We start from the raw sequence: 17,599 nt of genomic DNA, 5'->3' as shown, positions 1-17,599 counted from the left end.
TATACAGTCGGCCTTTATTGTTTATCTCTTTTATGTATAGTAGCTTGTATCTGTTAATCCGAAGTTCCTAATTTATCTCTCCCTGCCTTTCCCTTGTGTTCTATGTCTGAGTCTGCTTCTGCTTTGTAAATAAGTTCATTTGTATCACATTTTAGACTCCACATTAAGTGATATCGTATGATATATGTTTCTCTCTTTCTGACCTACTTGGTTTAGCATGACGATCTCTAGGTCCATCCAAGCTGATGCGAGTGGCATTTTCCATTATTTTTCTGGCTGAGTAGTATTCCCTTGTGTACATGCACCACAGCTTTATCCATGCATCTGTGGATGGACATTCAGGTTGCTTCCAGGTCATGGGTGTTGTAAATAGTGCTGCTCTGTACATTGGGGTGCTTGTGTCTTTTCAAATTAGAGTTTTTCCAGATATATGCCCAAAAGTAGGATTGCTGGATCATATGATAACTCTATTTCTAGTTTTTTAAGGACCCGCCATACTGTTTTCCACAGTGGCTGCACAATTCACATTCCTACCAACAGTGTAGGTGGGTTCCCTTTTCTTCACACCCTCTCCAGCATTGATTATTGGTAAACTTTTTAGTAATGACCATTCTGACTGATATGAGGTGATGCCTGATTGTACCTTTTGATCTGCATTTATCTAGTAGTTAGCAATGTTGAGCATCCTTTCACGTGCTTATTGGTCATTTGCATGTCTTCTTTGAAGAAATTACATGTTTCCTTAAATGAAGCAGAAACGGTTATCTTAGAGTTATCTCCATCAGCATCAGGCATTTCGCTTTCTCGTGACACTCATATTCCCAAGCTCTTACTGAGTGCCAGACAGCCTGTGCTAAGAGCACCCCTCCTATAACACCCCATAGGAGGTAGGAACTGTTATTATTCCCTTTTACAGATGAGGAAACTGAGGCCAAAGAGGGAAGCAAGTGAGCATCAGAGCTGAGGTGCGACACAGTCCATCTCATGGCGTACAGGCTGTCAAGCACCCTCCCCTATCTGTTCTATATTTGTTGTATACACAGGCATAGAGATAGACTCTAAGTGGCAATAAAAACTCCCCACCCCTGAGCTCATTCTCTGTGCCAGGCATTGTACTAGGTGCTTTACACGTATTGATTCTCGGTAAATGGTTACAAGAATCTTGTGGTTGAAGAACCAGGCACAGTGAGGTTAAGTGACGTGCCCAACAGCACACCAGCAGAGCTCCGACCTGCCCCCCGGCATCTGGGGCCACAGTGAACATCACACTGCCTGGCTGGCTCCTACCCCATGCTAGTCCCCCTACTGTGCCCCTTGCCAACTCACAGGGGCTCAGGAAGGGGTCCCTCCTGCAGGCTGTGTGGTCCTGCAGACAGTGTGACCCTGGAGTTGAGTGGATGCAGGCATCAGAGCTACGGATGGCAGAATTCATGACCCGGAGCCAGCTTCTCTTGCCAGCTGCTGGGGGCACTGCCTTGTCCCCACCTACGGATGCCAGCTGGACGGGACAGGAGGGGGAAGGCAGCTTGTGTTGAGTCATTCCCAGTGGAACCGAGTCACTGTGTGGATGGCATGGGGGTCAGAGAGCTCAGGTTCCAGCCAACTTGTCATCATTGTGCTCTTTAGCAAATCCACTAAGGTGACAGCTCTCAGGGTGCTGGCTGGGCACATGGAGGGCCTCAGAGACTCCGTTGTCTGGATCCTAAACAATATGGCAGGGGTAGAGCTAAAATTAACAATGGGAAATCACCAGCTTCTCTTGTCCCCTAAGGAAAGGGAGCTAAAACAGTCTGCAGGCTTCTGGGGGAGCATGGAGCTCTCACACTCACGTTTCATAAAATGGGAACCCAGCTGCACAGAGCTAGCCTCTTGTGAGAGGGTGAGGTACAAGGGGCCTGGGTGCAGGCAGCCTGGGTCTAGATTGAGTTCTACCCATCTCACTTACTGCGTGACTTCAGGCAAGCTGCTTAATCTCTCTGTGCCTCTGAAAAATTCATCTGAAAAAAATTGAGGTGGTGACAGCATCTGCTCCCCAAGAAAGAATGGGTCTGGCATGAAGCACCAGGATCTTCAGCTTACCCCAGCAGTCTCCCCATGACCTTACAAGACAGGCATTGTGATGGCCATTTCCGACGAAGGGCCTGAGTTTAGTACTTTCTCTCAGGGGCCATGCAGAGTTAGGAAGAGGCAGAAGCAGTCAGGGTTCAAACATGAACAATGGCCTTGCTTCTGTGTTTATTTCTGAACCTTCTTTGCCTGCTACTGTGTGTGGCACCTGTTAGATGCAATCATTATTGTCAAGCAAACAGATAAGATGGTTTTGGGAACTAGTAATGAGCTCCCCATCACCCCAGAGGTATGCAAGCATAGTCTGAAATTGGCTAGGGCCCTCAAGCCTTGGATTTGGGGTTGAAAAGTGAGAGTGAAAGTTGCTCAATCGTGTCCGACTCTTTGTGATCCCGTGGACTATACAGTCCAGGCCAGAATACTGGAGTGGTTTCCTTTCCCTTCTTCGGGGGAGCTTCCCAACCCAGGGATCAAACCCAGGCCTCCCGCATTGCAGGCAGATTCTTTCTTTACCAGCTGAGCCACAAGGGAAGCCCAGGAATACTGGAGTGGGTAGCCTATCCCTTCTCCAGGGGATCTTCCCGACCCAGGAATCTAACCAGGGTCTCCTGCATTGCAGGAGGATTCTTTACCAACTGGGAAGACCATATGAACGTGGGGTTGAATTCACTGCCATTTAAGGCCCTTGCTAAGTCGCTTTAGTCATGCCTAACTCTGAATGGACTGTCTCACCAGGCTCCTCTGTCCATGGGATTCTCCAGGCAAGACTACTGGAGTGGGCTACTGTGCCCTCTTCTTAAGGCCCTTTGCTGCCCTTAGGCCTTAGGGCTCATCTCTGTCCTTCCCTGGGACACAAAGAGGACACAGGAATTATTTGGCTTGTTTGACATTGGGGAAAACCGAGGCTCAGAGTCAGGATTTGCCCAAGAACACTCATCCAGCCCAACATGAACCTGGGTTAGGGCCTTAGTCAAGGCAGATGGCCAGCGGAGCCCACTTTACATTACACCCCAGCGGGCACAGGGAGTCAGAAAGGTGGGCTCCTGTCCCAGAGGGCCTAGAGAAGAGGGCTGGTGCAAAGAGGACCTTGGCCCTTGGGCAAGTCAGGGCAAGTCTTAGAACCAAAGGCGGGCCCTCGGGGTACAGGGACCAGGGAGCTGGTGCGGGACCCCCAGAAATGGGAACTTTGGACTTCTTTTGGTCCCTTGCTGGACAACATGAACAGATGAAGACCCAGAGAGGAGCTTCTTTTGTGTCTGTAACATCATGCAGTGCCCTGGACCACTGAGAAAGGAAGACGAGGAGGAGACGGGGAAGGAAAGCGATGGGCTGGCAAAGCCTGATCCTTCAGCAAAGGTGGAAGGAGGGTGATTCCCACCAGGCAGGGGTCTTCTGGCCCCACTCAGCCCCTTCCAACTCTTCTCTCCTACCAACAACAGAAATAGCCATGATGTTCCGAGCACTCGGGATGCACGAAGCCCAGTTCACTCACGTTCTGCATTTATCCTAACACAGTCCTGTGAGGGAAGGCCTGGGAATACCATCACTTCCAGTTCTTCTGAAGAGGAAGCTTCAGCCAGAGAGGTTAAGTCACCTACCTTAGGCCACACAGCCAGTGAGAGGCAGAACTTGGAGTTAAGCTCTGGTGGGTGCTGAGTCCCAGGTCTTTAACCCACATCACCCTAGTTCTGGTGGCTGCCTTCTAAGGGTAGAGGATGCCTCCCTCCTTTCCCTCCAAGTTGATCATTTCATCTGACCTTCAGGATGAGAATATCTTAACCTCAGCCTCCATCTTCTGGAAAATGAGCCGTGCTCTGGCTAAGAAACCACAGCCCTGGCCCAGGACTCAGGACAGATGGCAAAGCACCCAACCAGGTCAGCACTGTAAGCCTTGGGCACCCATTTGTCACCCACCCAATGGGAATCCCCTTAAAAAAAAAAAAAAAGAACAGCTTTTAGGTGCTAGAACTCACATCCTGTATACTTCACACTGTTAAAGTGCACAATTCAATGGTTTTAGCCTCTTCTCAAGAGAAACCATCACGACGATCCCTGTTAGAACACTTTCATCATCCCCAAATGAAACCCTGCACACCTGGGCAGTCACTCCCCATACCCCACCCCGGCAATCACCAATCTACTTTATGTCTCTGGATTTGCCTCTCTGGACCTTTCTAAAGATGGAGTCTTAAGGATCATGGTCTTTGCAGGCATCTATTTTTGAAGCCTTGTAATCACATTTTGTAGGATGACAGTGTCCTCTTGATTTGATAGGGGAGGGAATCCTGGCTCAGAGTGGTCAAGTAACTTGCCCCGGGTTACCCAGCTTGGCCATGGTGGGCGGAGTTGGACCATATCTGTCTGGCTTCTGAGACCCCAGTTACTCTTTTAGTCCTCAAACCCAGAGTGGTGTGACAGCTTCGGTGGAATCTGAGGTTAGGGGTAAGGGCGGGAGGAAGACTGAAATGTTAGGTGTGTTTGTGGGTATGGAGGGCCTGGATGGGAGGAGCAGAGGCCTAGGGGAGGCATTGGGTCCCACCACCAGACGCAGGATCACAGGGAGGAAAGGAAATGGGAAGGGTAGGTGGTGGGGCCAGGCGAGGATTGGGGTGGCAGAATGTCCCCTGGGGCGGCATTCTGGCTTCAGCTCTCTGCCCTCCCTGCTGGTTGGCCCAGTCACGTACCCCTCAACCCAGCTTCCCCTCTGCTGCCTCCTTCCCCTCTGGAAAGAGCTCTCTGCCCTCCTGCTCCCGGACAACCTCCACCCCCTCAACAAGAGGATGACTCAGCCTGAGCCCAGAACTGGCTGCCTTTTGACCACCTCCTCCCCTTCCACCTGTTCCTCTGGCTGGAGCTCCCAGGAGGTATTGGCAGTCCCAGCGAGTTGTGCCAGGGCTGCCTTAGCCCACACGTCCTCTGGACCAGGCTCTGCCCTCATGCCCTTCTAGCTAGGGTGCTCTGCTCAGCCTTCACTGGAAACCCCCGTTGGGGTGTACACAAGAACCTTAGGTCCTCTTGCAATACTCTTTGTATTTTTCAAGTGATTTCTATATCTTGACCAAAATAAACCAAGTTTTAGAATATGCTCCTTCAGGCTTCTCTCAGTTTCGTTTCCCCCATCCAATCCATCCTACCAGCCCACCTGGGGAATCACCAACTTGATAAGCTTCCCCTTGCATAGAGAAACTGAGGCTCAGAGAGGCTTCCCCAAGGTCACACAGCTGGGAAAGGGGCACACTTGGAGCTTGAATGTGTGTTCTCATCCCCTGGAAATGACATTCTGAGGGTTTGGTTGTGGGCTCAGCCTGCCAGTGTGTGGAGGAGGACTCTTGACCCTTGGTGGCTTAAGAGTCAAATGATAGCTGCTGTTTATCATGCGTAAGAACCGAACTTCTATTCACTTTTTCATTCACTGACTCACGTAGAGCCAGACAGCCTGGACTGGATTACTAGCTCCAGCAAACTTCGTGCTCTGTGACTCTGAGTAAGTCACAGAGACTTGCTCTCCTTGTCTAAAAAACGGATATGGTAATAATAGCCCTCTTGGACGTCCCTGTTGGTTCAGTGGCTAAGATTTCTGCTCTCAGTGCAGGAGGCATGGGTTTGACCTCTCATCAGGGAACCAGACTTCACATGCTGCAACTAAGACACAGCATAGCCAAATGAATAAATATTTTTAAAAAATAATAATAGTAGACATTGTCTCATAGGGCTATATTAAAGGCTGAATGAGTGAATATGTGTGCATTGCTTCAAAAGTACCTAGCAAGTGTTGATACATATGAGCTGTTGTTATTATTATTCCCAGCGAGTGCATTACATGGGTGCAGCCCAATGCCCCTCCCCCGCCCCCAGCCACAAGGAACTCACAGGGACGTGTGGGAATCTGTCTACAAAATAGGGCTGTTATGGCCCAAAGAGGTGGGGCCTGGAGTGAAGACTGAGGCTGGGCTTTCAGGACCTGCAAAGGGGACCTGACCCAGGCTGGGTCCCTAGGGATTTCCAAGATGCTACTGTTACTGAAAGAGTATGGCAACTTGCCCCCCAAAGCCAAAAAACAGGCCAGATTGGTGGAAAGGAAAGGTTGTTTTATTTCAGATGCTGGCAACTCGGGAGTAGGGTGGTGGACATCTGTCTAAAGGCCCACTCCCTGCACCCTGCCCCTGGCCCCTGACAGGCAGGGGGTGGGAGCTTTTATAGCCAGAGTGGGGACGGGAGTGATACATGAAGTATCTCTCAACAGTCATCTTCAAATTGGTCGTCAGTGGTCTGAGCAGCAGCATCTTGGTAGTTTTCAATTCAGTTCAGTTCAGTCGCTCAGTCGTGTCCAACTCTTTGTGACCCCATGGACTGCAGCACACCAGGCCTCCCTGTCCATCACCAACTCCCAGAGTTTACTCAGACTCGTGTCCATCGAGTTGGTGATGCCATCCAGCCATCTCATCCTCTGTCGTCCCCTTATTCTCCTCTCTTCAGTCTTTCCCAGCATGAGGGTCTTTTCTAATGAGTCAGCTCTTCGAATCAGGTGGCCAAAGTATTGGAGTTTCAGCTTCAGCATCAATCCTTCCAGTGAATATTCACTGATTTCCTTTAGGATTGACTGCTTGGATCTCCTTGCTGTCCAAGGGACTCTCAAGAGTCTTCTCCAACACCACAGTTCACAAGCATCAGTTCTTCAGTGCTCAGCTTTCTTTATAGTCCAACTCTCACATCCATACATGACCACAGGAAAAACCATAGCCTTGACTAGATGGACCTTTGTTGGCAAAGTAATGTATCTGCTTTTTAATATGCTCTCCAGGTTGGTCATAACTTTTCTTCCAAAGAGTAAGCGTCTTTTAATTTCATGGCTGCAGTCACCATTTGCAGTGATTTTGGTTGTTTTAGGTACAGTTAATCTTCAGTTCTGGGATCCATTTGCTCCTATTTCTTTGCAGCCAATTTTAGGAATTATGGGAGCTCAGGTTCTGGGTGCATTCTGGTCCTCATGTAGTTAATTTCTCCACCTGGTGTTTTGGTATCTACAAGACAGCTCACAGGGTATGGCTCAGAATATTATCCACAACCCTTGAGAAAGAACTAAAGGCTCTTGACTGTGCTTCAGTTCAGTTCAGTTCAGTCACTCAGTTGTGTCCGACTCTTTGAGACCCCATGAATCGCAGCATGCCAGGCCTCCCTGTCCATCACCAACTCCTGGAGTTTACCCAGACTCGCGTCCATCGAGTCGGTGATGCCATCCAGCCATCTCATCCTCTGTCCCCTTCTCCTCCTGTCCCCAATCCCTCCCAGCATCAGGGTCTTTTCCAATGAGGCAACTCTTCGCATGAGGTGGCCAAAGTACTAGAGTTTCAGCCTCAGCACCAGTCCTTCCAATGAACACCCAAATGACTACATTATTATTGTTTGGTCTCCTTAAACTGTTTTCATTTGTTTCAGTGTTTCTCGCTTCTCTGATGAAACTTACTCTTTGACTAAAGTCTTCCACAGGCAAAAAGCAGGCAGAGGATATAGCAGGGGTGGGGGTGGTGCAAAGACCATAGGTCCTGCTCTGTTTCTCTGTGGAGGTGCCAGCTGGGAGTCAGAGGCTGGAATTTCAGCTCCAGCTCTGCTGCCAATCTGCCCTGTGACCTTGGGCAGGTCACTTGCCTGCTCTGGGCTGCACGGTGGAGGTGCTGGACCATCCTCCAGGGATCTGGGCAGTCAGACATCCGGGAGGACACCCATGTCTCTCGGCTCTTTTTACCAGGACCATGGGCAGTCACATACTCGCCTTGGAATCAGAACCTGGGGGTTGCAAGGAAGCCCCAAGGTCACGCAGCTCAGCCCCTTTTGTGTCTGAGGCTGGGCAGACTTACTCAGCAGCCTTTTTGGGCCCAGTCTGGTTCCATCTATAAAACCGAAGGTGGGAGTATCCCACTCTCTCTGGTCCCCTCAGAACACCTCACAAAGGTGATTACAGCCTGACCTCAGGTACCTGCCATGCTTGGACAAGTTATTTTTATTTGAAGCTGTTTAGAAAGTCACAGACAAATTGGATTGGAGAAGGGGAGAAAAGCTGAGCACAGAGATGACTGACATGGTTACAAAGACACAGAGATGGGGAGAGAGAGCAGGGAGACAGATGGACACAAACAGACAAAGATAGAGAAGGAAAGAGAGGCACGTAATCAACACAAGGAGACAGAGAAAGACAAGTAGAAAAGGATTTAAAGAAAGAGAGAAGGGGACGTCCTTGGTGGTCCAGCGGTTTAGACTCCCGGGTTCCATCCTTGGGCAAGGAACTAGATCCCACATGCTACCACTAAAGATCTTGCATGCTGCAACTAAGAGCTTGTACAGCCAAGCTCTTAGATAAATTAATTTTTAAAGGAAACTATAATAGACTAAGAATTAAAACAAAAAGCAAAAAAAAAAAAGAGGAAAAACCCAGGGGGTGGTGGGGGTCAGGGCAGGGGGAATGGTGAGTAAAGAGAGAGCGCACTGTGGAAATACAGAGCAGAGGAGGGGCCAGGCACAGGGTCTGGTCAAGCTGTCTCTTCTCTGGGCCTCAGTGTTCCCACCTGTACAACCCCATCTGGGCTAAGTGACCCCTAAGGGCCCCTGGACACTGCCGTTCAGACCCTGCGGTATGAGGCATCTTGAGAATGGGTTGGGCGATGGGTCCTGTCACCCTCCTAACTCCTCAGAGTTGGATAACACTTTACTATTCACTCCCCACTGTCGGCTCAATACGACTAACCCCTTCTAGCATGTGGAAAGTTGGGGCTCAGACAGGGGCAGACATTTTTTTGAGGCCACAGCTGACTGTGATGGGATGGGCAGACGAACGCACGTTCTGTCCATGCTGGCTGTAGACCCTCTCTGAGCAAAGGGCAAGGGTAAGGAGAGAACATGGGTTCTGCACCTAGGCTTCCTTCTCCGCCTTCCTCAGTGATACACAGCAGCCTGGAACATCTTCACTAAGGAAAGAAATACAACACAGGGAGAAGAAATAAAGAAATAAAGCCAAGGCCGGCTTCCTGCTATTGGAACATGACAACGTGCCCTCGCAGAGTGCCCCCACACCCCAGCCCTCACGGCCAACACTGTTGGTTCCCTACCCAACAGCCCTCCCCTCAACTCCATCCCACCAGCCATCTTCCTTTCCTTAAGAGTCTCACATTAGTTTGCGGGCTCACCCCCCCACTCAGTAGTGCCCAGGAAAGATGACTCCAGGCTGCCCTGCGAGGTGAGTTACAATTGCTCTCAGGCCGTCATGGTGGTCCTGCCTGTGACTGGCTTTAGACATGGACATGTGATTGTGTCCTGGGAAAGGGAGGCTGAGAGGGAACTGGTCAGAGCAAAGAGAGAGGGGTTTCTAGGAAGTTCTTCCTTGTTTTCAAAAGGGGACACAAAGCAGAAACTTGCTTTTTCCTGCCTTTGGATGTTGAATGAGGATGTGATGCCTGGAGCTGTGGCAGCCATCTTGTGACCTTGAGGAGAAAGGTGAATTGTAGAGAAGCAGACCCAGAGCTGCAAAAGTGACCTTGAGTCAGAGTCCCCTTGCTGAGCCCTGTCAAGCTCAAGAGCCATGAAAGGCAATAATGAAATATTGAGCTGTTGTCATTTAAAACATTATAGTTTGGAATGATTTATTATACAGCAATAAAAACCAGCACAGTGTTTCACAGATATTTGGTGAATTAGTGTATTGGGTACATGGTTAGGTGAAATTTTTTTTCTAAGAGAAGCTGCCACATAAAAGAATCCAAGAGTTTCCATTGAGTGGCAGTGACCTCAGGTCCCCTGGAGTGACTCACCTCTTCTCCAGAGAGTTCTTCAATGGCCTCTTGTGAACACTTTCACGTAAGGTGAGAGGTGAGATATGGGTGACCCGGATCTGGCTAACCCATAGCTTTTGGAACATCACCCGTAGCTTAGGAACCTTGCCAGCCCAGTCTGCAGACACTTAGCAGGGATTTGGTCACTTGGCTTCAACTGGCGGTTCAGTGAGTCTTGTCTGGAGAGTATCATTGAATGTCATCCGCTCTACCTCAAGGTGCCCGCAGCACAGAGGGCGGGACTTCAGGACACAAGTCACTGGAAAAGGGAGCGTCAGCCTGTCCAGAACGCATATCAAGATCACAAGCATCTGGCAAGTGACAGGGGCGGCACCAGAGGCCACCACAGGAGGACAGATCAGGACTTACAGACTTCTTCCTACCCAGACTGGACATGCCCTCCCCCATCAGACTGAGTTAGCCCATGGACTCTAGGTCAATTCAGGCAGAAGAAAGGAGGCCCCAAAGGAGAAACTGGACTTCCTGCTAATTTGAAAATGGAGGCTCAAGCTGGTTTTACTTTGAAAATGTGGGACTTGGCGTTCTATGAATCCCCCAGGGAACGAGGCATGTCATGCTGCTTACGTAAAATCTGGACATCCCATGAGGAAGGAAGCAGTTAAGACTGAATACTCTATGATACATTCTGCAGAAATTAACATTGTAAATCAACTATACATCAATAAAATAAATTTTAAAAATTCCATCAAAAATCAATACTGTGATGAAAAAAAGAGAGAGAGTGAATACTCTGGGTGCAATCTCAACTCTACCACTTCTCAGCTGAATGCTCTTAGGCAAGTTGTCTAAACTCTCTGTGTCTTGGTTTCCCCATCTGTAAGATGGTTGTTCTAGTCAGAGTACTCCCGAGAAACAGAATCACTGGGATATACAGAGAGAAATTTACTTTAAAGAACTGGCTTGCACAATTGTAGGGGCTGGCTAATCTAAACTCTGTATGGGCACGCCGGGAGCTTAGACAACCCCATCTCCACCACCTGCACACACTCCACCATCTCGTACATCTTAGCTTGGCACAGGAGACACTTAACCTCCCAGAATTATCTAAAACCACCATTTCCTTTTTCACACTGGGGCTTCTCAGGTGCCTCAATGGTAAAGAATCCACCTGCCAATATAAGAGACACAGGTTTGATCCCTGGGTTGGAAAGATCCCCTGAAGAATGAAATAGCAACCCACTCCAGTATTCTTGCCTGGAAGATCCCATGGACAGAGGGGCCTGGTGGGCTACAGTCCACGGAGCTGCGAAGAGTCAGACATGACTGAGCACACACACACCACTTTCTCCTTCACACTATGGGCTGCAGCTCCACTAAGTTGCCTCCAGATGGGACCTGGTCCACCCCAGCTCTGCACTATCACATCTGTTCTTCTCTCCTGCCTGATCCCCACCATAAGGATGATAAACTTCTGCCCATCCTTCAAGACCCAGAGTGCCTGATCCACTCTAGGCAATATTGACCTTGTCTTCCCTCTCGGCTTACACTGTACCCCGTGGACATCTCTCTTTCTTCCCCCTCCCCAACAAGATTGCAAATTTCCTGAAACTGGAGATTTTGTCTTATTCATCTTCTGGTCTCCCCTTGTCCACCTGTCCCTGGCTCAAAGGCGTCTGATAAATGTTGCAGATGAGTTAAATGGTTCATTCTTGCTTGTGTCTACTGATAGGGAGCACACTTCTCCCCAGGCAGCCTGTTCCAATTTCAGAAACTCTAACCTGCCGGGATGGTACAAAAAGTATGAACATGGGATTTCTACAGAATCTCTGGCTCTCAGATCTGGATGAAGACCATCTTTCGGTTATTTGTCCATTTTTCACTCTCCTTCTCTTCTTCCTGAAGAGGGAGACAATTTTTTAAATTACTTGAGAGAAGCTAATTTTATGTATATAATAAAGTCATGGGGGTGGAGAGAAAGATGAGAAAAAGTTGCGTTGGCAAGGAGTTTTAAGAAGAGAGGTGCCCAGACTTCCTTGGTGGTCCAGTGGTTGGGACGTCACCTTCCAATGCAGGGGGTGTGGGTTTGATACTTGGTCAGGGGGCTAAGATGCCACATGCCTCAGTGCCAAAAAATCAAAACATAAAGCAGAAGAAATATTGTAATAAATTCCATATAAGACTTTAAAAGTAGTCCATACCACAAAAAAAAAAAAAAAATGAGGAGGAGGGGAAGAAGTAGTGATGAGTCTATGTATCAGGGGATCTTTTAAGGGTCTTCAAGAAACTCAAGAATGTAATTTCTCCTTAATTACTTTTTGTTGTTGAATGGTCTCATTTAAACATGACATTACTCTGAGACTGAGCTACATGAAGTCTCCAAGTTTATCAGGGTTACACCCAGTTAGTGATAGATTCATTTGTGCCCAGATACTGGTTTCTCTTTGGTGTTGTGACCTTTACTTGTGTGAATGCACAATCATGTTGATGAGCATCTAGTTTAGAACCTGCAGTTTCTGAAGTTTATTATCTAACTGTGCTGTAACTTTGATGAATATTTTCCCCTACACCTCCCACTCCAGCCTCCTATACTACTGGAATATCAGAACAGTTGGCCCCATTGCAGAGGCCTCAGGATCAGTGATTATCAACACCATCAGGCTATATCCCTTGTTTATAACAAATATTTGGTAACAACTCCTTTATTATCCTAAAATGAAGCTCACTGATAATATAACCTACCATATCCATAATGTTAAAAATTTAATATCATGTCCTAGCTATGATATGTATACAGATAAAAAGAAAGTTTTTTAATGATCAAATAAAATGCTTTTCAATATTTAAATGCTCGGGCATGATGGCAGCAGAGGACACGTGGAGCAATTCAGTGTTTTCACCTATTCACAGACTCACCTATGCAATACTTTGCAGCGCAAGTTTGTTGGGTAGGGGGTTGCATAGTCAGGACAGGCCAGACTCTGCTGCAGTGACAAACACTCTTAATCTTCTCCCAACCCCTCAAGGTGATTTCTCCCTCACATTTCACGTTCAGTGTGGTCGGGAGGGGCTCTGCACATCCCTGAGACCCAGCTGGACCACAAGCACCCCATCTAGACCTGCATGATCACCACCGCCGTGACTGCTGCCGAGAATACTCATTAGCTCGTAAAATCTCCACGGGCAGTGACGCACATCTCCTCGCATTTCATTGGCCACACAAGCATTATGACCGTACCTACCTTGAAATATCCTACCACGTGCCTGAAAGAGGGGACGTCAGATTATGCCCTAGAATCCATTGTAATGGCCACAGACGCCGCAATCCCGTGGTAGCAGTGCCATGAGGGGTGTCATTTTTCTGAAATGACAAGAGTTGGAAAGTTCCCAATAATAATTTTTTCCCCAATTTATACAGTAGCTGCATTCCTGGAACATTCGATGTATTTTTAAACAATTCAAAGACAGTGTATGTATAAGTAAAAATTATAAGTTTTAGAGTAAGGGTCTAGATCACAGGATAAATCTTCTCTGTGTGTTTTTTTCCTGCAGATTCCAAAACACCCAGCACGCCTCCCTCTCCCCTCCCCCCACCAAATGTCAATATTGGTGGAGCAGGAAGCACTCCCCCAATACCCAAATGCCACCGTAAGGGGTAATACAAGTCCCACTGAGAACCACTCATCTAGGCTAGTGGTTGGGGCAAATCTTTTGCAACAGGATACCCTTATTTGGCTTACTTCTAACAAAATATCATCAGACTCTAAATACTACTTTGGCTGAAAGTCCTACTGCTCTAGCTGAGGCAGGGGTGCCCATTCTGCAGAACCCCTGCTCTGCCATACCCACTCCTTCCCACACCTGTCAGAAGACCCTGAGGCCCCAGTGCCCAAAACCTGGGCTTGGACTTCCCTGATGGCTCAATGGTAAAGAACTCACCTGTCCATAGAGGAGACAGATCTTCCTGATCCAGGAAGACCCCATATGCCGCAGAGCAGCTAAGGCCACGTGCCACAACTATTGAGCCTTCACTCTGGGGCCTGGGAGCCACAGCTACTGAGGCAGCATGCTGCAGCTACTGAAGCTCACACCTCTAGAAGCTGTGCTTTACAGTAAGAAGCCACCCCCAGGAGAAGCCCTTGCACCCCAATGAAGAGTAGCCCTCGCTCATAGTAACCGGAGAAGCTGGGGCTCCAAGTAACCTGGTTTCATCATTCACTAGACACACAAGCTCACCTCCCCTCTGTGATGAGTGGGGGGCCACCCTGCCCTCTGAGTGTTTTGAATTGGATAATTCATGGGAAAACTTTTGATGAGGTGGTTGAACTCTGCATTCGCCATGATGGAGGGAAAGGCCACCAGCCAGAATGTGAAACATTCTGTACCTGGGACACGAGATTTTCACTTTCCTTGAGAAGATAATATCCTTTGGTGAGTGGAAATATTTCCAGCAAAGATCCTGGTCTTCTAAATGTGGTAACACAGGTTCAGTATTTTTCACTTTCTGTGGGAAATGTCAGCACAGAAAGAGTTTCATATCTGTGGGTAATGGATATGTATACTCATGTGGTTGGACCAAGGCAACAGAATTGATGTGGGTCAACAGAGGTGAAGCTTTTGTGGCTATTTTTTTTTCTTTAAAGATGAACCTTTCACTTGCTTGGGGACAAAAAATGAAGCTTGTGTGTGTGTCTGTGAGAGAGAGGGAGGGAGGGTACACAGTGAAAAAGAAAATGCAAGATATAATTTAAATTATGGATTAAAAGGCAAATGTGTGTGTGATATCTGGTAGACTTTACGAAGCCTGGCCTGTCATTTGTTTGGGCATCACCTGATACCTCCAGCTCTGCTCAGTTAGAGGTTTGCCAAGTCAAGAGCTCAAATGAGTCATCGCATACACAGCCCTTCACGGTTTATCGCTTAGACTTTCTCAGATCTTACCCAAGCCCTGATTTCTTTTATGTCCTCTCCAACTTCTCAGCCTGTCTCCACCCCTAAAGCCACAGTCCTGGGCAGAGACGTTAGAGCTGGATTTTACAGTCCAAAGAGGTCACCTCAGCTGTCCCAGGGGCCTGAGTCCCGTGAATTTCAGAGCAGCAGGTAAAAGGTCAAGACTGGACCTCACAGCGGAGAGGTTAGACAGATGTTCACACACTCAGACTCACACATAGAGCTGCCCACACCTCTGGCATCCTCACAGAACCACACACACACACACACACACCCCTCAACCTCAGGAACCAGATATTCAGAATCAGGCTCCACTGATGCTGTCTGAGTCATCTAATGTTTCAAATGTTCAAAAATAAATATATAAATGGGACTTTCTTGGTGGTCCAGCAGTTAACACTCCATGCTTCCCCAGATGGAGACCTAAGATCTCACATGTTATGGATAAATAAACAAATAGAATGTTCTACAGTTAAGAACATGCCTTCACGTCCAGGAAAGAAACAAGGGTGGCTTCGTTCTCATCTTCAATTCACACCATTTGAGCTGCCATAATAGAGTGGGAGTTGGGCCAGGGGATAGGTACACAAAGATAACCAAAGCTGAGGGGACCCTTACCTTCTGTGTCTGACCGAGGAAACACAAAAAGTCAAAGGGAACAAACACAACAGGGGGGGAAAAACCATAATCATAAACTGTAGTAAAGATGTCCACTTCTGGAAAGATGGCAGACTAGATGGGGTGAAATACACATTCCTAACATCTCAATAATTCTGGATAAAAGAACATTTGAGAAACTGAAAAAAAAGGTATAACTGCAGAAGAAGATAAGGAAAATTCTTCTCAGGATGCAAAATAGCCATGAGATGGAAACTAGGAAAGAGTCATGGAGGAGGATGTGAGCCAGGTGAGAAATGTTTCACGGAGATTCCAGGAGGCGATGAGAGTGTATGCAGGAAAGGTGACACTGAAGAGGTACTTTATCCGTAAACATACATAACGTATGTATGACTGGCCAACACATGATCCGCCATCTCTGTGACTCGTCCCCAGGACTGGACCCCCCCAATCTCCCCAGACTCCTCAAGGTTCAGCCTTCCCATATCCATACAGGAAGAGCCCTAAGCCCATAAGCTCCCAGAAGACGGGGCCAGGCCTGTGGGCTTCACCAGGGCACTCTGGAATGAGCCCAGGACCTGGCATGATGTAGCCCTCAATAGATACATGTCTGATGAATGCATTTTTGTGCTGCCCTCAAAGCCTAGCACAGATTCTTTCCTCTTCACTCCCACTCCACAGAAGGTGGAGACCATTTGCCTTATTTGAAGCTGGGCCCTTAGTCCCAAATCTGGGGCCTGGTCCATAATATTTGCTAAAGAAATATGTGTTAGGTTAATGCAGAATACATTCCATTGCAGGATCACATTTTAAAAGTATTATCCTGCATTTTCCCCTGAAACATCCTTTTCTCCTTTGCTCTTTCCTTTTGAGGCAGCCAGGTATTTCTGTGCCCAAGCCTCGGGAAAAGACTTGACAGCTGAGAGCAAGAAAAACATGTCCCTTGCCTGGATTTGCAGATTCAAAAGCTCAGGCCTGAGAGGACCAGAAAGAGCACACAGAAAGGGCAAAAGATCTGGAGGAAATCATGAGGCATCCGTGCTGTCCAGTTTGGAAAATCGTTTTCTGAACCATCAGAAGGAAAGGAGTCAAAAGGAAAGAATAAGATTGTAGTTGGTGGAGGTTACCAAAGAAAGTGGTTGTGCCTGTGCTGGAGGCCACCGCGAGCTCACAGAGCACCCTTATGTGAATGAGGACGAGGCATCCTTTCCCAGTGTGCAGTTTAGCAACTAGAGCACAGTTTGGGTCTAGCTTTATTAGTCCCCTGGCTAGGCACTCATGTGCAGTGTACACCCTGTACCACTGTACAGAACAGCCAGGCATAAGCCCTGCTAATCCCTGCAGAAGGTCTGAAAGCTCAGACAGGCCCATGGGGTCTGAGCAGAGGAAACTTCTGCCTCATACCCCAGGTGGAGAGCACTTGGGGTGGGTATGGGGGTCCCTGGGAAGAAGTGGCACCAGGCAAAGGGAGCCTTGAGTGGCCTCAGAATTTCCTTAAGTGCCTGATGGGGACAATAACTCAAGACCAGGTGGAGTGCAGCACCCCTGAGGATACGACTGGGGACAGATGACAATAGTGACCAGATTGCCACCTCCCTACCCATATACACCACAGCCCAGCACATGTAAGCTTCTTGGAATTAATTAGTCAAAATCCCAGGGACATTTGGATTGTGGGGAGTGGGGATGGGGTGTTTCTTAAAGAGACGGAGGTTTACTATTTGCCACACTGAGGATTCCAAACAAAAATTTGAGTTGCAGAAAAAAAGAAGTTGCCTTTTTTTCACATCAAATGTATAAACTGAGCTTTTCTTACCTGCTGAGCTCCACAAATATTTGTTATGTGAATACTGATGGTGTGTGACAAATACCTGGTACTTCTCTGCGACCCTGAATTTTATTCAGCCCTGATTTAATCATTAGAGCACACGTGTCTCCCTGACTAGATGGTCAATTGCTTGAGGGCAGGGACCAAATTATTCCTCTTTACATCCCGCATACATATCCTACACAGACGTATTCGTCACTTGGGCGTTCAGTGGAGTTACTATATAAATACATGGAATTTTTCTTCAGGCTCCAAGATCCCCCTCCTGCTGTTTTCCCCTCCACTCTGTTTCTCAGCTTATCAGATTGTGGAAGAATTCCCGAAGCCTGAAGCAGAGCAGGAGGACTTTAACTCTGCC

The sequence above is a fragment of the Oryx dammah genome, unplaced genomic scaffold, assembly GCF_014754425.2.
Source record: "Oryx dammah isolate SB20612 unplaced genomic scaffold, SCBI_Odam_1.1 HiC_scaffold_29, whole genome shotgun sequence".
Taxonomy (NCBI): domain Eukaryota; kingdom Metazoa; phylum Chordata; class Mammalia; order Artiodactyla; family Bovidae; genus Oryx; species Oryx dammah.
Note: the sequence above shows the minus strand (reverse complement) of the source record.